This window comes from Periplaneta americana, chromosome 15, assembly GCF_040183065.1.
Source record: "Periplaneta americana isolate PAMFEO1 chromosome 15, P.americana_PAMFEO1_priV1, whole genome shotgun sequence".
In the NCBI taxonomy this organism is placed as follows: Eukaryota; Metazoa; Arthropoda; class Insecta; order Blattodea; family Blattidae; genus Periplaneta; species Periplaneta americana.
The window spans coordinates 106287646-106311523 of NC_091131.1; positions in this window are offsets into that span (position 1 = coordinate 106287646).

Consider the following 23878-nt stretch of genomic DNA (forward strand, 5'->3'; position numbering starts at 1 on the left):
TTGGCCCACTATGGTTCTGAACCCTTCAATTAAACCATGATATAAGATACACTGAACACAGGGAATTTTTAAAGTTAATCATTTTTTTCGCCAGTTTTAAGTATTTTTATTGCTACTACTACTACTACTACTACTACTACTACTACTACTACTAATCATCATCATCATCATCATCATCAATATCCTGTTATCCCTTATTAAACATAGGGAATCGACATAGAAATATTACTACAACTACTACTATTACTACTTCTCCTTTTGTGTGTATGTATTTGTTCATTCGGCGTTAAATTTACGATTTACACGAAACTTTTAAAGTTGCAACTGAACAATGAAACTGCTGTTGAAAAACATTTCATCTGTCATCGTTAACGGCCCATCGCGCGGTCTACCAGAACTTGGGAACGTTGATTTCTTCTGTCACTTCAGCAGGCCCCATTACAGGTGAATACTACTGTATGTACATTTCTACGAAGCAGGTAAAACATCATACACAGGGACCTGACTGTACACCATTAGCATTACAGTAAAGAGTGTCTTAGTACTGACCCTTGTGCTAATGCACACAAGCTTCTTTCGTTATGGTCGTTGGCGAGAAAAATAATTACAAAATTATGGCACATTCGCTAATGTATTCTGTTTCACTAGCCAGGATGCATATTAGGTTCAATGCATTGTAGGGGCTTCATATCCGACTAGTTACTTGAAGACAGTGCATCCTGAGAAATAAAAAAAACTACAATAATAATAATAATAATAATAATAATAATAATAATAATAATAATAATAATAATAATGATGATGATAACTTACTATCATCGTCATCGTTACACACATCATATTGAGGTACTTTTATTTTTGTCATTTTGGTCATTTTTTCGTCACTCTTGTCTTCTTGAGTCTACAGTCGAAGTTAGAAAGTGGCGAGTGTCCCTGGCCATTGCGCAAGACCACTACTTGTGATAACACAGGACACTTGGAGCGTCATTTCAGTTTTTTTCTTGGGTGACAAGACCTTGTAGGACATATCACGTGACGTATTTCCTCCCTGTTTTTATTGTGAATAAACTTTGTTTATTCGTCTTTCTCCAAGTGGAGGCTGCCTACAAGACAAAGCTTACCATAAAATTGTATTTTTTTTTAAATAAATGGTAGGTAAACAATTATAATGAAAAAAGAAAACAATGAAGAAGGAAAAGAAAAATAAAATAACACAATTACAAATAATTGAGAAGGATTAAAGAAATCATCTTTAATTCTAGAAGAAACATCAAATCTTCCAAGTATCTATTTGTCATCAGGTGATCGCAGTCATCTGTTCAGGTTTTGTTGCAGGACCCATAGGAAAGAGGTCAGTCTATTTAAGCGTAGAGATAGTTTCTTAGAATTTTTATAGATCCCTTCACTGCAGACATAGATACTTCAGTAACAAGACTTAGTCGTAGACCAAACTGCTTGTAAAAATGCGCGAATATTTTTGTGATGGTTCCTCTAGCCCCATTCAGTAATCCAATAACTTCGATCGACGTTAGATGATATTTTTCCTTATAGCTTGATATAGTGTCCCGCGCCGTGGCGTCGTGGTCTAAGGCATCCTGCCTAGGACTCGCGTTACGGAATGCGCGCTGGTTCGAGTCCTTATGGGGGAAGAACTTTTCTCATGAAATTTCGGCCAGTGTATGGGACCGGTGCCAACCCAGCATCGTGATGCACTTGGGGAGCTACGATAGGTAGCGAAAATCCGGTTCAGCAAAGCAGCTATAACGGCTGGAGGGATCATCGTGCTAACTACACGATTTCTCCATTCTGGTTGGATGATCGTCCACCTCTGCTTCGGCATGTGAACGTGAGGGCAGCAGCCGGCTCGTCGGACTGTGCCCTTCAGGGCTCTAGCGCCATGGATTTACTTTTAGTATTATATAGTGGAGGTTAGTTGGGAGGCTGGAGGAAAAAAGACCTTTGGGAGGCCAAGATGTAGATGGGAAGATAATATTACGAGTAAAATGGATTTGAGGGAGATGGGATATGATGATAGAGAATGGATTAATCTTGCTCAGGATAGGGACCAAGGCGGGCTTATGTGAGGGCGGCAATGAACCTCCGGGTTCCTTAAAAGCCAGTAAGTAAGTAAGTAAGTAAGTAAGTAAGTGAGTAAGTAAGTAAGTAAGTAAGTAAGTAAGTAAGTAAGTAAGTAAGATATAGTGGGGTTGTATATATCGCATTTTTCCTGATGTACCTCAGCAGTCATATGTTTCCATCCTTACAGTTGGATCAATCATGAATCCGTTTGTTGATCTTGTCGGGATAGCGATGATGTCAATGCGCCTTGTAGACCCATTTGTGGACATACGATGGACCTCCTCTTCTATTTGGTAGTTTTTTCTTCTTAGGGCCGATGCTAGGAGGGATCGAATCTTGTATCGACGACTATTTCTCAGTAGTTCTCCTTGAGGGCAGGCTCTCAGAATGTGGGCAATTGTGAAATGAAGTACCTATTTTCCATACCTCAAACTGGTGTAAATTTAACCATAGGAAAAAACAATTAAACCATGAAATCAGACGCACTGAACATAGGCCTATTTTTAAAGTTAATAATTTTTTTCAGTTTTTAAAGTATGTTTTATTATTTTAAGTCACAATTAGGGCTGATATAGTTTAATTATTTTTGTTTTATGATCAAGTTTCTCCCACTTTACAGTAGACCTACATTTGCAATTTCGACACAAGGTATCAATTTTTAGCTTCTTGTCGTACTTATACGATTCGTAATTTACATTCAATTATTGTTAATATGACGTAGGTGCGAATAAAGTAAACACATAAAATTACTGATAAAGAAATGTGAATTTCAATTAACAAACAAAATGTACTTTTACGTAAAGATTAATTTATGGTCCTACATAATATATCTGTTATGGTAACAATGGTTATTAGAGAAGAATATTTACGTAGATTCTTCGCCCAACAGTGCATAATACTGTGGAATCCCGGCCACCAAGTCACTCAATTGAGTGCGCTCCTTGTATAATGGCAGTTGACTTAATATATGTCAAGATATATGTCGAACTTAGAGCCAGACCACAAAGGGGAAAATACTAGAGGAGAGGGATTCGATTCGGTGCTGTGGATTGAACTTTGGCGTAGCTCAGTGGTTAGAGCGCTTGGTACGTAGAACCAAGGACCCAGGTTCGATCTCCGGCGCCGGAACGAATTTTTCTCCTCTAATAGCCAAAATGTGCTATTATTATAAATTTAATTTGTACTCACTAGGTAGCTAGTTAAATTAAATAAATAAATAAATAAATAAATAAATAAATAAATAAATAAATAAATAAATAAATAATAAAAGATAATAACCACAGGTGTAGCAAAGGGTAACGCAGAAAAATAATTAACTAACTTTTATTTCATAAACGTTTATAAAAGTGGAATTTTTAATATTGAAAGTACAGTTCTCACATTTTTTCTTTTTGTAGTATTCAATTTTTTTAAATCTTAAAAATCTGTGGATGATTACATCTATACCCCTCTAATTGTCGCCTCTGCAGGACACACACCAGACACGAAGTTCATATTGTCACCAAGTACAAATTTCATTTTGTTCTCACGATAAGTTGAACTCTGATCACTTGAAAATGTGGCTTGGAACATCTTTGAATTAGTAAGGGTTTCCTGGGCAGCCCTGTGCTGCTACCTAGCGTTCCAGTCATTAATCACGCGCCGGCAGACAGTGTCATTCAAACTAACCGATTACTTTATCATAATAGTTTAAAATAAAGTTAGCGCTCAGATTAGATTGATGCTCGGGATAGCGACTCGCCCCCCCCCCCACACCTCCTGCGGACAGAGTTTCGCGTGAGGCACAGCCAAATATTTCGCAGCACAAAAGTGCGTAAAATATGTTTCAGTCTTGTAAGGAAGTGTTTGACAAACTGTGGATCGCGAACGACTGTTGGTCCGGAATGATCACTTTACTGTTTGCGTTTCAGAAATTATGCAGTTGCAGTTCAGTTTGCCAGTGAATGATCCGCAGATGTATTCTTAAGAGTTATATTTAAGGCTAAGATATTTGTAAAATTTGCTGATGGTATGGCGTTGATAGCAGAAGAGGAAATGATACTAAAGAATATGCTACTAGAGCTAAATGACAGCTGTCAGCAATATGGGATGAAGATAAATGCAAATAAGACGAAGAGCATGGTCATAGTAAGAAAAATAAAGAAGGCAAACTTGCGAATTCTAAATGAGACAGTAGAGCAAGTGGACAGCTTCAAATACTTAGGGTGTACTATAAGCAGTAACATGAGCTGCTGCCAGGAAGTCAAAAGGAGGATAGATGGCAAAGGAAGCTTTTAATAGAAAAAGGAGCATTTTCTGCGGATCTCTGGAAAAAGAACTAAGGAAGAGACTAGTGAAGTGCTTTGTGAAGTGCTTTGTGAAGTGCTTTGTGTGAAGTGTGGCTTTGTATGGGGCAGAAACATGGACATTACGACGAAGTGGACAGAAGCGACTAGAAGCATTTGAAATGTGGATATGGAGAAGAATGGAATGTGTGAAGTGGACAGAGAGAATAAGAAATGCAGCTGTGTTGGAAAGAGTGGGTGAAGAAAGAATAATGCTGAAACTAATCAGAAAGAGGAAAAGAAATTAGCTGGGTCACTGGCTGAGAAGAAACTGCCTACTGAAGGATCCATTGGAAGGAATGGTGAACGGGAGAAGAGTTCGGGGCAGAAGAAGATATCAGATGATGGACGACATTAAGATATATGGATCATATGAGGAAACGAAGAGGAAGGCAGAAAATAGGAGAGATTGGAGAAAGCTGCGTTTGCAGTAAAAGACCTGCCCTTGGACGGAACACTAAATGAATAAATAAATGAAAAACATCTTCGGTGCAATATGTTCAAATATTCCAGAAGCAAATAGCTACATAGATTTTCAATCGGATGTTATTTTTAGATTTTTACACAGAATGATTAAAAATGTTTTTTCCACGATAGTGCGTAAACTTGTATTTTACCCACGTTATCAGTGGGTACAGTGAACCTTTAAAACACTATTGCGTTAAAAAGTAAGTAATCACTTTACGCACTACCAAAGAAATTGCAATATCCAATATAGAAACTTCATTCATTAAGAAATTAATGCATTATTTCGATCTTTCATGACGTAAATATTACACGTAACACAAATAAGTAAAAAAAAAAAAATTAACATTCATATTTACATTTTAACCCTTTTAATTTTGAAATTACATCTGTAATACTCATTGTAACAAGATACGGCATTTAATTTTTTCTAATCCCTTTGTTGATTATGTGGCCGGTTTAGACGGCTATGAAATCGTTATCATAAATAATAGACTTGTTGATACAGCGTCGTTAAATAACAAACTAAAAAATACCTGGACAGAATGGATTATAACGCCTCACTTAGGCTACATAAACAATATTGTCGCTTTAAAGTCCAAGATATTTGAAGAGCTCAATTTCAAAACATCTCTTGTCCACCTGATAACGAAAATGAACTTCATGTGTCCATGCATTCTTCAAATATAACTCTACATACAACTGTCACGATTTGGCTTCAGAGCGCCTTCTAAGCCACTAAAATCTTGCGTTCCAAACCTATCTTATTGCTTGCTTCAAGTAAAATTCCCGTATTTTCCCTAATCGTTTGTGGATATTCTCCTAACATATTCATGTCATCAGCATAATCAAGCAGCTGATGTAATCCGTTCAATTCCAACCCCTCTCTGTTTTCCTGGACTTTCCTAATGGTATATTCTAGAGCAAGTTAAAAAGTAAAGATGATAGTGCATCTTCTTGCTTTAGCAGTTTAGCCTGCAGTGAATTGCAAAACCTTCAGACGGAAACTGGCCTATACGAACTCTGCTGTATGTTTGACTGAGACACGTTTTAGTTAATCGAACTAGTTTCTTGGGAATAACAAATTCAATAAGAACATTTTATAAAACTTCGTATGTCTTTTGAAATCTACGAATAATTGATGTACTGTGCGCTTATACGCCCATTTTTTCTGCTTCAAAATAACGTCTATATCATCCCGCATTTTGATCCACTGTCATCTGTTTGAGAGAACTGAAGCTTTTGAGATATAGGCGAGAAGGTTCAAATATTCACAGTAGGCTATTGTTAATATTGAGTCATATTTGGAGGTAACATTTAAGGCATTTTTGTAGAGAAACTCTGATAATTACATTATTTGACGTCGACCTAATAACTTCCTTTTTATTTCTTTGGAATAGAACAACAGTGTGTTCTTATTATTGCTTCTTAACAGTTGTACGAAATGGGACCGCGGATCATAGATTGGAGATTCTCTGTGGGCGGTTTCCAGAAGGTGAGACAGGTGTAGTTCTGTTGTTTTATTTAAGTCGGCTTAATGAGAAAGTTTCGAGGGGGCGTCACAATTAGAACGATTGTGGCGTCCCGGAAATCAAACGGAAATACGGAGTGTAAAGTTTTGAGAGTGCAGGATGATAAATGACCGACAGACGGACAGACAGACAGCACAGATAATGACGTGACTGTTCATTGCTGTCTTATGTCTCCGTTCCGTGAAACGGGGACTAACCACACTTCTCAACTAACAGTTCTATTGCATTTCAAATTATTTTTTCCTCCGTTTCATTTTCTATCCTTTTCTCTCCCTCTTCCGCTCTTCCTTCCCCTCTCATTTCTTCCGTTTTCTCTGCTTCGTCTTTTTACTTTCAAATTATTCGGAGTATAAGGGGAATGTGTTGTGGTTCTGCGTACACTGAATCAGATAATTTTATGAAAATATATTTTCAGTTTTTTCAGAATATGGGAGAAGTGATAATAGGACGAAGAAGAATAAAGTGCATAATATTTGCTGATGATGTGGCGTTGTTAGCAGAAGAGGAGATGATACTAAGGGATATGATACTAAAGCTAAATGACAGCTGCGAGCAGTATGGGATGAAGATAAATGCAAACAAGACGAAGACCATGATCATAGGAAGAAAAATAAAAAGATAAACTTACGAATTCTAATTAAGGTAGTAGAGCAAGTGGACAGCTTCAAATACTGGATGTACTATAAGCAGTAACATGAGCTGCTGCCAGGAAGTCAAAAGGAGGATAGTAATGACCAAGGAAGCTTTTAACAGAAAAAAGGAGCATCTTCTGAGGATCTTTGAAAAAAGAACTGAGGAAGAGACTAGTGAAGTGTTTTGTGTGAAGTGTGGCATTGTATGGGATAGAAACATGGACGTTACGACGAAGTGAAGAGAAGCAAATAGAAGCATTTGAAATGTGGATATGGGGAAGAGTGGAACGTGTGAAGTGGACAGACAGAATAAGAAATGAAGCTGTGTTGGTAAGAGTGGGTGAAGAAAGAATGATGCTGAAATTGATCAGGAAGAGGAAGAGGAATTGGTTAGGTTACTGGCTGAGAAACGAACTACCTACCGAAGGATGCACTGGAAGGAATGGTGAACGGGAGAAGATATGAGAGGATAGACAACATTAAAATATATGGATCATAAGAGGAGACAAAGAGGAAGGCAGAAAATAGGAAAGATTGGAGAAAGATTTGCAGTGAAAGACCTCCCTTGGGCAGAACAGTGAATGAAAATGAATGAATGATACTTTGCAAAAAGAGCAGGTAGTAACGGTCTAATCAGTGTTTCTCAACCCTTTAGTAATGAGGCTCTCAATTTCCTCACATTATTTAGTGCGGCCCCCTAGCCTAAGGCGTAGAGTAGAATGTAGAATATAGCAATGTGAAATTTGATATAAATTTTAAAAGAAACAATTTGATTCTGTGTTTACTCAACGCAAAATAGTCGAATGTTTAAATCTTCATGAAACAAATTTTAAATATTATTATTATTATTATTATTATTATTATTATTATTATTATTATTATTATTATAGAGGAATGAATGTTATTCATAGTTTATTTCTTTCCTTCCATTAGACACCTTATTTCCTGTATAGACGTTATACGCAATCATATGAACTTCCTCAAATCTCGTATCATTTTTCTTTTGTTGCCCTTTCCATTATTATTTATGTTCTTCAGATGTCTTTGTTCTCTTCTATTTCTCTCTCAATTTTCTCTGTTTCTTTTTATAATTAGGCCTACTTGTTTCTTCTTGTCTTCATTTATTCTGTACTCTGCTTTCTCCTTTGTATTTCCCTTCGTCTTCTTTTCTTTTGCATGGATTATAGTCACCCTTTCCGGGATACGTGGTGAAAAAAATGAGAGAATTTCAAAAACTTACTGTAACAACCACAGTCAAATGCTAATGTTAGTAGTAGTTAGGCCATGATCCAATCTAACTTCCGTCACCACGCCAAATGATGTCACCTCCCCTCGCTACGGGTATGAGTGCGCCGAATTTGCACATAAACTTAGCCATGCCGCTCGGAATCTCTCAGTAATGTCTCGGCATCGAGAGCAGCTACAGACCTGTGCGGCCACTTGTTTCATTTGTAATATCTGCAATATTAATCTGATAATATACACGTACGATACACTTTGAGTGAACCATAGGGAAAAATTTGTAGTGAGCTGGGACTAATTTCGGAATGTCGCTTCATGTGAAGGGAAAATATTATATTTCATGTCCTTCATTAATTATTTCTCTTATCATAGAGCCATACTCTCCATTTGTAAACCGGAACAAAAGTAAAACCAACACAATAATTGTGGTTTCATTCCCGAAACTGGGTGACGTATTTATTCTAAGTGATGGTGTGTCCCACATACAGCGCAAACTTTTTCTCATATTTTTTTGTTCTGTTTTTTTTTTCGTCCTTAGGCTATTCTTCTTATTCGTTCCTATAGTTTAGTCGTTTAATTATCACTTTTTAATTTTTATTAACTATATTCTTAATCTATTCATTCTATCTCTATTCTCTTTTTTGTTTTTGTGTTATCTTTATGTATGTCGTCTTTCAGGTCATACTTCTGGTAATTTTGCTCCTATTCTTCCTCTTCTTCCTGCTCCTGCTGTCATCATCATCATCATCATCATCATCATCATCATAATCATAATCATTTTCTAGTTTTCATTTCTTTTTCTACTTTCTTTCTCCTCCTTTATTTTGTCTTTCTTCTTATACTTTTTACTATTCTACTTCTCGTTTTCTTTTTGAAAATTTTCATTCTCTTTTTTTCGATTACTTTCTCTACCCCCTCCTCATACTCTCTTTGATTATCTTTCATTTTATTTTTACTGTAATTTTCGTTTTCTCCCTCTCATAGCTTTTCTTCTCCTTAATGCCTGTTCCTATATTCTGTGTTCTTTTCTTGTGACTCCCCTCCTCCTTATCATCTTCATCCTCCTTATAATCTTACTAATATTTTGTAATTTTTTTGGTGTATTTGTGGCTTTTCTTGTCTTTCTTCCCTTTCTATCCATACTTACTCTTCTCATACTTTTCCTTCTATTTTAATTTTTTTCTCCTTTGTCAACCATCGTCATCATAATCGTCAGTATCATTATAATAATTATGATTATGAATCATAATCATCACTGGCTTCTTTTTCTTTTTCCTTAGTGATTAAATTATAAACCTGCATGGATGTAATGGTTCACTGAGTGAAACCTCATGTCTGTTTTGACCGCAACAAAACAATACTCGTGTTTAATAGTGCTAAGATGAGCAATGTCTGTCCCGGCTGACACTTGAACTTGGGTCGTGTCTTGCTTTTCCGTAATAGGGCTCCGCGCGGATCTAAATGCAATCAATTGGATGGAGGAACCCTCCTCCCCCCACTGTGATGTGAATAAAGAAGATGTCTGCTCCAACGTGCACACATGACGAGTCTCAGCCAGGGGTGCTCATACACAGTTCTGGCTTCAAGACTGTACAATCCAGTTTATTAAGTTGACTTACGTTCTTTAACCAAAACAGAGGGGGGTTCGTTGCAAGGGAGATTCTTTATCATGATATAAATAATCGTTTGCAAACATCTTTTCTGCAATTGACAATATACTTTAAATGAAAGTGCTTAACATCTCAAGGATGGGGTTCTCATACTCTATTTTCTTTATTTAATTGTTTCGTTCTTGTTAATCTCAATTTATTATCCTTAGGGTCGGTTGTATAAAACTGTTTGAACCGAAATTAAGAGTTAAAAATGGCCGCCAGTCAAGTTAAATCCAGCTTTTCTGTTGCATAAACGATAATCTAAGTTCATATTTAACTCTCGAATTTTCTCTGATTAATGTCCTTGAACCTAGATCAGAAGCATTCATATTCCATATTTAACCCGTTCTGAAGCATAAAACAAAGAATTTTCGTGTACTCTGTGTACTACAATTTTATTGAGGTGAATTCTGTCCATTTTGAATGATAGTTATTTAAATAAGATTGTTTAAGGTTGTGGAGTAGTAGTATATCGAAATGATAGCCGTCCAAAGCTTGGATTTAAATGATCGGCATCCTAATCAATTCAAGTGAATAAGAAAGAAAATGTAAATTAATGTTAGAAAAATACATAATAAAATTTAAAAAAAATAATATTCTGCGACAAGATGTGGTAGCTATCAAAACGATAAAAAATTATTGAAAATAAATAATTTACACTGAATAGTATAAATATGAATAGAGATGGTGATTGATGATGTTCAATGAAGATTTTAAAATGGTTGATGCAATTGTCTGAAGAGTTTTTTCAGGATCCTTTAATTTTCTGAGGATCTCCAATGTAAATTTGGGAATTGTTCCTCGCGCACCAAACATACGTCCAATGACATTCCAATCTTGAATATTATATTTATGAGTGAGATCATCACAGCATGGAAGGTAAATAGCGAGCTTCTCTTCATGTACCTGCTTTCGTTGATCTTCATTAATTTCGAACCTTACTGTTGGGTCAAGAATGAGCCCAGTTTTTTTATTTCTGTCAATTTAGAGGAGTGGGATTTATGTATGTGTGTGTCTAATGCCTACCCGCTTCACTTGCCTGGTTCGGTTGCCGCATATTGCGGATAGATGGCATGACTGTGATCCATTTTCAATTTTCACATCACTTCGGATGTCAGTAATGAGCAGGGTTGGTGAAGAAACACTTTTATTAAAAAAATAAAAAAACATGTTTTTGTTTTAAACTGTTTTTATACTGTTTTAAACAGTGCCATGAAATAGTACATTTTTAAAATGTGTTACCGACGTTGTTCATTCATTCATTTATTCATTTATTATATTCCATAGATCGTACATTAGCAATGAAGCTTTAAGATGTGGAACCAGGCAAAATTTTACAATAGCCTATTACAATTACAATTTTTACAAACTTTTACAATATTTTACAATTTTTACAGTTTTACAATTTAGTAATTTTCTACAATGATGAGGTGAGGTCCGAGGATTCGCCAAAAGATTACTCGGCATTTGTCTTTTGGTTGGGGAAATCCTCGGAAAAACCCAACCAGGTAATCAAATCAAAAGGGTGAAATGAAGTGATGCCGAGGACTCGCCATAGACCACCCGGCTTCAGTCCCACAGCTGGAGAAAACCTCGGAAGAAATCATTCAATGAGACCAAAGGGGGATCCAACCCAAGTCCGAACGCAGCTCCGGATCAGCAGCCCAGCGAGTCTGCCGACTGAGTTACATCGATGGCTCTACTAAAAGTATACAATACATAGCCAATCAGATTATTAAATTTACAAACGCTAGCTAATGCTGAGTTCTTGGCAATAAAGCCATTAACTCGCTTCCTCTCCTACATTTCTCACACACAGTGCGGTTTAGAGGAGAGGGCTGGACATAATATGATTCTGATCCATATCTTTCCGAAGACTGCATAATGGACAACGTGGTGAAGAAAATATTCCAATTTTGTTCAAGTGTTTTGACATATAGTCATACCCTGTGTGTAATCAAAAGGATGCAACTGCACTTTTCTTTGGATGCTCAGGAATTATATTTTGTACACTGAGACTGTCCCATTTTGTATGATTAGATATTTTGAGCTTATTAATATTTTAACTGTTGAAAATGATAAAACTTCTTTTTTTTTAATATGAAACATGTTTTATACATAGGGTTGCCAGGTGGGTATTGTAAAAATTAATGAAATTCCAGATTTTTATAGAAAAATTCGGGAAACCAGTATTTTAGACATTTTAAATTTATCGCGTTGTTTATTAAATTAAATAATTAATAGTCCTACCCTACTAACAAAAAAAAAATACATTTTATGAAACTTAGTAGCAAATTTCATAAAAAAAACAACATTTTCAAATTTACTTCAGTTTGATTGTTTATATTTCCCTGAAGATCTATAATCTATTAACAGTGAGAAATCATTTTTACAACCTTATAAAAAAAAGCTTGACAGCCCAGTTTTGAATTGGTACAAAGTTATAATTGTTATTTCGAAACAGTGGGGCATCTGTTCCTGCTGTTTGACTGTTTGTGGTTCATTGTGAGCTTAAGAGGAATTATTCCACGTGGTCACAAGCCAATTATACACGTCTTTCCACCTCTTTAAATAAACACTTTTTTAAAATCATCATCAGAATTTCGTTTCTCTAAATATTTAGACAACATACTTACACAATATTACTTTGGATTTATCATTTATTACTTACAAGTAGACCTCTCCAGTTCACCTGTGAGTTTTAAGAATGAAACATATGCTGACACATAGTCTGTTTTGGTAGAGTTTATTGATATACCTTTTAGCTGCTAATGGTCATGGGAAATGGAGGTACAAATTCGAAGTGTGATCTTTAAAGACATCAATATATATTAACATATTTGCTCATTTTTCAGTCTCAATGGACAAAAATGCGGCAATGGGCAAAGTTCAAGTCACCAGCATTCATAAAGTGATCAAAATAGAACTTTGAAGTACTCCATGAGCACCTAATATAGGAAGAACCTCCACAAATGTCGCAAAAGTTAACTCCTGGTATGTGAAAAACGTACTGTTTCGGCACTTCAAACCATTCAATGGGATCATTAATGCATCCTGATTTATAAAATGCAAATTGAATCATGTCTTTGAATCGAGGTGACTGTAATTGATTGTAGAGTGACAATGGTATCTCTGTCATGAAGGTCTGGATAAAAATGGTCGTCCTTGATTGCATAATCCGACATAGTCCTCCAATATGTTTTGTATTGTCTGAAAAAGAATACATCCAACGGTTGAATCATACCGGTAGTTCCTTTTTGAATTTATCGGACTTTCACTGACTTCCCAGTTGGAGCTGCTGTTGTTCGCACTTGCTCATATATTAATGCTTCAACATCTGGTAAAATGGGATTACAACAGCTGCGGGAATGGTACCTTAATTGCTATTGGCCAAATGCAGGTAGCATGAATTTACTTCTGATGGGTAGCTGGACATCGTTGAACAATGAACAGTGTTTCAGTAATGTGGACGGTTTTCGTGTAAATTTCATTTTAAAAGCTTCCAAGTTCAAGCCCCTTCACGATGCGAGTTGGTTGCAACACAGAGCCAAAGACCAGCTCATGTAGCGAGACACACCAAGTTCGCTGACCTCTTTCATTTGTATCACGAGAAGAGTGTTAACGGCGATGTTGTCGGACTGCTGAAACTTCAAACTTAATTTTCTAATTAACCGTGCATTTAATCACAAAACGTAATATAGGGTTTCTATTCATTTCAGTGTACGCTATCGTCCCTTTCAATCTGCAAGATTATTTCACTTCTACTCTGTATAGGGAGTACAGTAGGCCCTTAAATGGAAGGCCCTTAAATTGAAGGATCCTTTCGGGTCCGGCCATCGAAAAACATAGACAAGCCAGTAGGCCTATATGGTGACAGTCTCTCGAAACTGCAGGACACTTAGGTCAATAATGAGTAAGCAAATACTCATCATTGGGAGTAAAGGAATACTTATTAACATCTATGAATTTGTTAAATTTTGAATAGTACTCTTTAGCATTTTAGTTTACAGGGTGGAAGTGAAATAGTCCTGCAGATTAAAAGGGACAATAGGGTATACTTAAATGAATAAAAAATCTATATTACGGTTTGTGATTAAAGGGGGTAATGGGCGAAATTTCTATTTACTACATTTTTCAACTTACATCCTTGATTTTTTGTACACACAATCACGGTGTGACAGATGATGATGTGGTGAAGTTTCATTACTGTGAGTCGATTAGTTTCTGGGTTATTAACAAAAACATTTTGAAGAATTTACACATTTCAAAATGAAATGTGTCGCTCAATTTTTCAGTAAAATCTTTGAAACATTTTTTGCAAGTCCAGTGGCATATTTAGAAAAACATCACGCATTAGGTTTCCTATATCTTTACTATAAAAGAGGGGAAATAATTTTATAACCATTGCATACCTAAAATAAAAATTTTCCATTGCCACTATAAATATTTCAGTTTTGATTTCAAAAAGTATTAGTTTAATCGTAAAGCTCATGCATTATTTTGTTAACCACAGTGTATAGAACATGCAGTAAACTTTCCATGTTCCTAACATCAAAATTGTAAGAGCCTTTACACTTTGAACATGAAGAAATGTGCTGAAAAAAGTGTGAAAAAAGCAGCTTGTAAAATTTGCATGAGATTAAAGTTCAAGGGCACAGCCATTTATATATTGCGTAATTTTTATGCTTTTGAGCGTCGCAGAAAATTGAAACTTGCTCAACATATATAAGAGATTGCTGATTCATTTTTTTACAAGAAAACGGAAATACGATTTTTGACTGAAAATGGCCAAATTTTCACCCGTCACGCCCCTTAAATGCACGGTTAATTAGAAAATTAAGTTGAAAGTTCCAGTAGTCAGGCAATTTTGTCGCTAACAAAGTTCCCTTTCTTCTCGTAATACAGATGTAAGAGGTCAGCGAACTCAGCCTACGTAAACTGCCTTCCCCTCCCTCTCTAGCTACAACGTTGCAATTTGGTTGCATCGTTCAGTGGCTTCAAATTAATTGTTTTTAAATTAAATTCATACGAAAACCGTCCACGGTATTGAAGTACGCCTGAGGAGTAAATTATTCTTTATTAGGTTTTCTATCGATATGGACAAAGATCACGATTCTACTCACAGTAATTACCGAATAAAAGGATGTTAAATATTTGAAAAAGAAAGTTCTGAGAAAACTATGAACTTTCCACCAATATAGTGTGACACTTTTTTGTTACATAGGGTAAGGTTGCCTAATTCCGTGATATATTTAAATAAGTCTATATTTATGCCAAAATTGTAATAAAAATGTTCAAATAACACCTAAATGACGTTATTTGGACCTTTAGCTACAGTTTTTACAACATTCAGTGTCAACTGTTTCATAAGTTTGGTATATAATATGTGATTCTTCATTGTTATATAGTGGCTCCCAAATCCGTGACAGGGATCCAAATGCCGTGATACTAAAATACTCGCCATTAAATGCTCAGAAAACAAACGTGTATTTGGAAAAACACATTAAAGTCATAGTATATTGTTTTAATACGAATTAAGCAAGAAATTACAACATAGAAAAAGAGTCTAAGTGACAAATTTCATAGAAAATACTTGTGTAACTACAGGTATACATATTACATATTAATATATTATAAATGAAATAAACTGAAAGTTAAATTCAATACAAAATTAAATTTGAATAAATTGAACTATAACACAATCATTTATCATTATTTATATTCCCAACAACAGCACTAATTAAGTTAAATATATGCCCTATTATTTTATTATAACTATAATTGATGTTTTATATAACATTTCTATTATTATTTCCAGGAACTATTTTCTTTCATAGACATTAATTTTCACAATTTAACGTTGGCATCACTGGACGAGTGAGCCAGGAAGGAGAAATATGAAAATAAATCCGAAAATGGGAAAGCTCCTGTAATATTTTTATTGTTATAAACATTTCGCAGCACGCGCTACGAGAGTACTGAGCTAGCCCCTGCTATCCACTGGTTACTAGTACAGAATTCAAATCATATCCTATCGCTAACACTGGTTTATGAATACGAAAAACCCTGATTATCCACCGGAAACCCGCGCTAAAAATGTCTATGAATACGGCCCATAATATTTAAATAATCATACACAATTCTTTGATGGGCGATCATAAGAGTACAAGTCAAAAAACCTTATTTTACAGGAGAGCAAAAAAAACTGTTTAACATCGTACATGATTCTGAAGATACTGTTATGTGCATCAGAGAATGCGGCGTTCTACAGCAGGTTTTGACTTGTACTCTTTTTACCAGACATAGATATCGAGCTGATGATGGCAAAACTGTACATATCTCAATTTCGCCAAAAATTGACTTGTACTCTTATGATCGCCCATCAAAGAATTCAGCTGACTGTAATCTACACTAATATATCATTTTTATAATGCTATATTAATTCTTACCTCAAATATAAAATGTTTCTTCAGGAGCGGTGACGAGAGAAAGAAAAACTTACTGGTCAACCACATTTCACTGAATAAAAGCTTCTGCAGTCAAATGCTTCTATTTAAAAGGCGGATAGTCAATAGAATTAAAAAGAAGACATCTTCTGGCATCTGTTATGTATTTCAATTGAAATTTTATCACGGGATTAGGGGTATCACGGAATTAGGCACCTTTACATGAGCTATTAGTTCTGAAAATGTGCTGGGTTATTTTACTTCCACTCTGTATATCCTTTTTACACGAACAAATTAAAATCCAGGAGTATTTTTTTTTCCTCTTATATCGGAGCAGTAATTGTTTCACATGGCCCTACAGCAGACAGCTTATAATATTTCGCATCGCGTATGCCAGGTTATGGTGATGTGAGGAAAAACAATGTTGTGATATAAAACTGCAGATGTTATTTGACAACGTGTGAGCCGAAGGTAGCGGCGGAACAGTTCTTATCTTTCAGACTGTACGGGTGTTATAAGGGTTGTGTGTGCGGGATGAAGGGTGTGAGGGGGTGCAGACAGGGATATAAATCCCGCTAATGAATTCCGGAACAGCAGTAGCACCCTATGTCACTCACCCCTCGCACCCCGGGAATTAGTGTCACTCCACCCCCCGGTGTATTACATTCACTGAATTGTCCCGGGGATTTCCCGTCCATTAGAAGAGATATCCCCTGCATTATGCCGCGAACATGCCGCCGGCGGTTCTCCTGTTTTAAAGGTCCTGGGTTCCATTATATAGCTCCGTGTTTTGGATTTAGTGTTGGAAGGCCACGTGTTCCTATCCCGACCCAGCTTCGGCTATAGTGTAGCAATAGTAGACTATCTTTTTGGATATTTGCGGCCACCTTACCAACTACGTGTATTAGGCATAATACCGGCTATATAATGAAGTCTTTCGAAGTTGAGAATATCGTCAAAATCATTAATATGAACAACATTGAATTTTAGGACCTCTGGAGCCAGTTTCATGCCAATTATGTTTCCATAAACTACCTCACATATCTCCTACCAGAGATTATCATCCTTTGTATTTCTCCCTTTCTTATTATTTATTAACTTTCTCTTCTTTTCCCCTTCTATTCTCACTTTCCCTTTCATGTTTACTCTTCTCTTTTTCTACACCTTTCTTCCATTTTCAGTTCTCCCTTTCTCTCTTTCTCTCCCTCTCTCTCTCGTTTTTATTAATCTTTTACTTCGTGTTTTATTATTTTCATCAAGTTTCTCTGTCAAAATCACTATAGATAAAGGAGTACGCCAAGGATATTCATTATTAGCAGCGTTATTCAATGTACAGTTTGATCCGTTTTGGTATGGATAATATTAATTTATTATTATAAAGCTTTGTGATAGTAGGACAAATTTATTGCCGGTTATATTATGATTAAAAGATGGGAGTTTCCATATATGACAATTAAAAAAATGCATAATCCGAAAGGACAAATGAAAATCGTAGATGATTAAAATGGCTACTACAAATCAACAGCAGGCACGATGTGTTCTTTGGTATGCTTAATTTGGGAGTGTAAAAAAGTTCAAAGGGAGTTCCGACGTGAGTATGGTGTACGTAATGCACATAAATACGATTTCATAATGTTATGGTATCGACCATTAGTAGAAACAGGTTCTGTGTTAAAAGACATGAAGGCGGTCGCAGGCGAAACCCAGTATAAGAATCAGCTTTCTCTTGGCTTCTTTCCCAAGCTCCCAGATCTAGCCCCTCCTGACTTCTTCGTGTGGGGTTTTGTTAAAGACATTGTCTTTTCACAGAAACCCAGGAACATTGATGATCTGAGAGTAAAAATTACTCAAGCTTTTCAACAAGAAATCACACCTCTTATGTTACAACGGACATGGGCTGAATTGCATCACCGTTATGAGTTGTGCAGGGTGCGTAATGGGGGTCATGTTGAGCTCTGAGAAATCTCCCAACTTTTAGTGTTGTATGCACAAAGTTTCAACAAATTGAGTTCAGTAAATGTTTTGCAGTGTTTTTATTTTATCCATACCCAAACGGATCACCGTGTATATTTAAACGATATCATTGCAAAATGGCAAAAGGAAAGTATAATTGGAATTCCAATTTCACACAATAAACTCACAACTCTACTCTTAGCAGATTACCTGGTTGTAATATCCAATTCAGAAGATAGGCCCTAAACTACAAAAAGCAACATAGGCATGTATATATATATATATATATATATATATATATATATATATATATATATATCTCAGACAGCTAAATCAATTTAAATATTTACGTAATTTTGTTTCATATGAAACTGAATTTAATATTAATCATAAATTAAACTATTTCATAAAGGTTACTGGTATCATTAACAATGTGTTTAAATCAAAATAAACTTCAACGAAAACTCGGATAAGATTATATCTGCAGTGCTTGGGAAAAGTGACATAAGTCAGTTTCCACAAACCTTTTTTGATAATTTATTGACAACTTACACTGGTTTATGTCGATTTGATTTTTTTCTGTATGAATTATTGTAATGGGAGGAATACTTATGTATTTTTTTCCAAGCGAGCAGATGTTCCATAAGCACTGCAGATATAACGTATTGTCTCTTCCGACTTTACTATACGGTTGTGAAAACTGGATAATCAAGGCAAAAGATAAATCAAGAATAACTGCGGCGGAAATGAAATACGAGTATTTAAGAACAGCAGGTCATAAATGGAATGACTACAAAACAAATATATACATTTTGGAAGAATTTAGAATGACATCAGCCTTTGAGCAAATTTTAAATTATAAGTCAAAGTGGATGCAACATGTCAATAGGTTGCTCCACAACAGATATCCTAGATTATTAAAAAATTACACCCCGGCGGGTACGAGAAATCCTGGACGACCACTGAAGAGACTTCTCGACCTCTAATATGAGACAGAAACGTGCCAATCTGTGACCCAACTCCTTGGAAGCTACATGATGATGATCAATCTTCCTCGTTATCTTTATTTCTTGATCTGCCCTCTCTTCCTCTTACATTTTATAATAATTTTGTAATGTTGTAAAGTTTATTATTTATATTGCAATGAGAATTAAATTTATGTTCCTTTTTTGAAATCTCTTTCATTGGCTTTCTCCGCGTTACTGTGTTCCAACCTGCAAGTTTATGCAGTAAATCATGCCTGAATTTACCCTGCATCACACTCGAATTCCATTCAAACACGTAAACCATCTTCAGTCATTAAATCAGCACATTACAAATAGAGCCTCGTGGGCGTTAGCCTATTCACGGCGAGACTGTAATGTGGTAACCAAATTTCATATATAATCCTCCCCCTAGGATTCCAGTGTTAACAATGAGAGTGAGTCCCTATTTCAATTGTTACCGTTACCTCAGTTACGTGACCAATTGTATTACAGACGAATAATCACGTATTTCATTTTTGTGTTGTAACAGAATGTGACTATTCTACTATTATTAAAAAGTTATCTCACGTGATGTTTGAAGCGTTCAGACGTTAGCGGTAACTAAAATGCGTTATCACTAAGTGCTGTTGATCGATCAAAATATTTAATCGATTAACTATTTGAATTTAATCCATTAATCGATAGATTAATCGAGTTTTGATCGAGTTGAAAAAATGTTTGAATCATAGACAAATAAATAGGTTTGAATATACTGCAATACACAATTATTGTTAAATTTAACTTGTGTTCTGTGATAAGCATAAGTATAAAATTAATGTTGTATATCTGTACATATTGTATCGTTATATTACAAAACAACTATTTTATTTACTTACTAAGATATTTATTATGAGGCTTATAATTTATTGTGTCAATTTCTCTGGGAATTTTTGAGACAAACATAAATAACAAAAAGTATGAAGACTCACCTAGTTAATACTACTTCATCCATGGTTTTAAACATGTGAGTGCATTCACATGCTCCAAATTAAATGCCGCTTTACTTTTAGTAACAATATTTCCTGCATCACTAAACACGAAAAAACTTTTTTTTCTGTCAAGCACTTCTCCACGATCGTTCAATTTAAATCCAAACGTTTCACCAAGTTTACCTCTCAGATTCTTATATGACATAATGGAGTTTACACTTTTCACAAACCGTAGAAAACTAAATCCCAGAAAAGTATCTATTTCATATTCTAGGAATGTGAGCTGACAAGGTGGAAGTTAACTTTCAATAGAGGTAGACTAGGTCACTGTCCTCATATTTCCATCTTTTTCTGAATTGTTTGTGCAAAGATTTTTCCTACTCTATCTGGTTTACAGTTAGAAAATAACAGTACTCTTGTGCTTTTAAGTAAGCAGTTTCCGAGAGAGAAATATTGTTGCAATTTTTAGTATGAGTTTGTAGGCCTATTAACAAAATAATAATTAATATCAACTAACACCGATTAATTTTAATCGACTCGATTATTCGATTAAATATTTTTATCGATTAATCTTACAACAGAAATTGAACGATTAATCGATTAAATCCTACAACACTAGTTATTACCTGTACTGGATTTCCTACGAAGCGCTTTTCCTACGAAACGCATTCATTGTAGCTATAAATGGGTGCTAGACATTGATTTTTTTTTTCTTGAAAACAGAAATGTTCTGTTTGCTCTTTTCTATATCAAGTCAGATTTGTACAAAATTATTAACTTAACCCATTGAATTAATTTTAATAATAATATAACTGCAACAAATACATACAGTATTAAATATTAGTAGATACAGTCAACTTCGGATACAGTGAATCTCTGCGGACTTGCATATTTCGTTCACTAAATCCGAAGTGCCTCTCCCCTAACCTTAATTGAAAGGAATGAATGAAATTGTGTACAAGAAAATAAAATACTGTATTGTAACTAAAATATTTTATTTTTGTGGAATGGATTACACTGTATACTGTCACTCACAGTTGATTTACTTAAACTATGTTGTCGACCCACGTCCGGTTGCGAAAAACCATTTCAATGTCACTTATAATATTCATCTTATTTTATAAAGAAAACACTTTATGCTTACACATTTTTATACAGTATATTTACTGTTCGAACACTAGAAACAGACTGATCAGGTAGAAAAAATGACAAAACGTCGCTTAAGAAATGATACCGCGTAACTGACATTTTTGGTAAAAACTGTTTTTTTTTTTGCAAACGCGGGAATTTGATTGCATGAATGGCCTGCGTGCGAAGGAGGGGGGTACAATACCGCGTGTCTGAAGTCACGAGAAGTCTGTAGGAAATACCGCGTATCTGACAACAGATAGGCTGTTATGTCTACTCCTTGCGCGCCCTCAGTACGGAAGCTGGTTCTCGTTACTGACTTGTAAAATTGTATCAACAGTGTGTAATATTCTGAGAAGATTAAAGAAGTGTTCAGTTTCAATTATTTAAAAGGTAAATAGGCTATAATATAATAATTTCCCTAATGTCAATTGAATGTTAGTTGAGCTGAATTGCCGCAAAATCTTACCCCAAGTTCATTCACTGAAATATAGTACATTTAATATTTTATTATTATATAGGCCTACAGATACAAGAAAAGAAATGAACAATGAATCAGACGACAGTCAGTTTAGCGAGAACGAAATCCTATCTGTGCTATGTTCTGCATTCAAAACGGGAGAAGCTTCTGTGAACGTTAACAAAGGTATAGCATAAGAAGTATCACAGTTATTAAACGTTTATTTTTCTTCAGTTACGGAATCATAACAGCAAACTTAATTTAAGTACTTAATATAAATAATCATGAATGGGCCGCTAAAATAATTTGCGCTACATTCAATGGTCCTGAGCTTGATTCCTTCCATTTCCTCCGGTAGGAGGAAGATCTAAATTGATGATAATATTTACTACACATGTTTTTAAGCCATTTATATCACATTTATAAACACTAGTAATCTCATCTTGTTCGTAGGTATACTGCCTGATAATTCAAATGCAAAAGAAAACCGTCCTTCTGAAAATGGGCTGCTGCAGATCAGGGATTATCCGTCCAGTGTTACCGGTAATGTTATGATCGTATTATACAGTCTGGTATGATTTAAAGCAACACTATTAAAATAATACAGCTAGAAATAGGATAGGACAGAAACTGAATACCCTGTCAATGAAGGATCTACACCAAATTTCGGATGCGTCTTCAGATGTAGACGATCCCGAAGAATTTGTGAGTGCTACTTATTCTACAACTTTACATTCTTTAGAAAAAGGTAAAGAGAAGAATCTATAAACGTTTCATGGAAATTTGACAGAAAAGAAAAATAAATTCAAAGCCACAAAAGGGTAAGTGGAAGAAAATGAAAAGTAGAAAACTTAGAATGGAAGAGGAAGCTTATCTTAGCTACAAGAGATCGAAAGATGGCAATGTAACACATGATACGGAAAGAAATGCAAGGAATTTGGGGTCAGAGTGTAGTTATAAAATGTGCCAAAATTCGAAAGTAAGGGGCTGTAATTTAATTTCTAATGAGAGAAGACATCTTTCAGGCAATCAGGAAAACTATGACTTGGGAACAGAGGACCGTTTAGGTATCAAATCTTGTGGATTTCACTTCTACGAAAAGACCTGACAGTACGAATTCTGAATCGAGAAGAAAGAGAACATTTGTCTACAACCTAAAAGTTGATGAGAAAAAAATTCAGGTTTGCAAAAAGATGTTTCTGTGTACATTTGGAATTAAAGAATGAACTGTGCAATATTGGTTAGCTGATAGTACTGATGGCGTCCCTTCAGTAAAAAAAAAGTCATTTTCTCGTGCAAAAGCACAGAAAAAAAAGAGCATTAGTAGCCTGCCTAAATTACCGTCACATTATTGTATATAAAACCGATTGTGCAAAAGTTTTTATGATAGTCTTTCACACTAGGGTTACTCAAGGATTACTTTTTGTGATTTCAGCATAGGCCTATAATTATTTCTTTATTGTGTTTAACGAATATTTTGCCTGAAAAATTATCATTATTATATTTTTATATGATTTTCTTTTCATTATTCGCAAGTCAGTCAAGTCCATTGTCAATAATAATAATAATAATAATAATAATAATAATAATAATAATAATAATAATAATAATGTTATTATTATTAATTATTTTATTATAAAATTATATTTGTCAGCAACGTTTTAGTAACAATTCTACTTATCTATTCACATACGTAGTGTGAAAATAAAGTACCTGGTATCAGATTGTCATTATTATTATTATTATTATTATTATTATTATTATTATTATTACAACAATAAACATTTAACTGTGTCTTCTTTTTCCTTTCCCATAGTTTCAGCATTTGATTGACTAAGAATGCAGCAATCATTGTCTGGAACGTAATCTAGTGCTGATTCAAGCTACAGCCTACCGATCTTGACCTCAAGTCAGATGATAGGACAGCAATTCAGACAACACATTCACATATACAAGAGCACGAATAATATTTCCAGAAGGCAGTTTTCACGCAAAGAAAACGCTTGTCAGC